Source organism: Sinocyclocheilus rhinocerous, unplaced genomic scaffold, assembly GCF_001515625.1.
Source record: "Sinocyclocheilus rhinocerous isolate Xijiao unplaced genomic scaffold, SAMN03320098_v1.1 scaffold486, whole genome shotgun sequence".
Classification (NCBI taxonomy): domain Eukaryota; kingdom Metazoa; phylum Chordata; class Actinopteri; order Cypriniformes; family Cyprinidae; genus Sinocyclocheilus; species Sinocyclocheilus rhinocerous.
In genome coordinates, this window is record NW_015661373.1 from 554,452 (window position 1) to 555,405 (window position 954).

The 954-nt window shown below is 43.2% G+C and overlaps 1 protein-coding gene across 2 annotated transcripts in view; it reads left to right on the plus strand.

Annotated features, from left to right (window-relative positions):
* Window positions 1-954, plus strand: part of LOC107726302 (5'-AMP-activated protein kinase catalytic subunit alpha-1-like) — a 29,399-nt gene that overhangs the window by 5,588 nt on the left and 22,857 nt on the right. The gene's annotated exons all lie outside the window — the stretch shown is intronic.

Below are 954 nucleotides of genomic sequence, written 5' to 3' on the forward strand. Positions count from 1 at the left end.
TTTTTTTTTTTTCCTTGAGAAAATTTTGCATGTGTACCAGATATATATCCAAAATAATCGATATTGAATCGAATCGAATTGCAAGCTTTTGTGACCATGCTTGCGTTTTTCTTCTGTTTTTGTGGTTTGGCATGAGGCAAGACATTCACAGAATTACAGAGCATGGGAAAGAGGAAGGGGATTTCCATTTCCTGCCATTATAGAGAAGCAGTAAAGTTTTGCCCTTGATGTTCTGTCTAAACCAGTGGTTTCCAAACTTATTGCAAATTTTGCCACTGTGGCTAGTGGTTTTTGTTGTTGGGAAATTACATTTTATATGATTAAAGTTAGTGCTGCGCGGTATACCGGTTCATACCGAATACCGGTGTTTATTTTTGTTATGATATGAATTTTTAAAATACCGCAATGTCGCTTAAACAACCTTCAAAACGCGACACTGTTTGAAAGGGGTCCTTTTTCACTGTTGCACTGTGGTGAGGGAACAGCTATATGTGTTACTAAGCGTGAAAGTTCCGAAACTGAAGCTGTAGAACTAATAGAACATGATGACACAGAAGAACTCATCCACAATATCCACATTGACCGCCACAAATATCCACCATCAGCCATCAGCTCCCGCGTCTCACACACACGAGTGCGACTTTAGCTCTAGATTTAGCAACTTTCAGACCCTTTTAGCGGCTTTTTTCCATAGAATATTCATACTGACAAACCTAGCGACTTTTTTGGATAAACCTTAGTTATGGTTCAGTTGGAAGATTTCGCCAGTGCTGTCCCGCGAACGCGAGGTCTGACTTTCCCAGAGAAGTGTCACCTCTCTCGGCGTCTGTTCTGTGCAGTAGAGGTCTTCACGGGTCCATCCGAAAACCCAAGGTCCGACCCGAGACCCGAGCGGGTTCGGGTCCAAAACTTCGACGAGTACCTCGGACACCGGTCGGGTTCGGTATTAGCGGC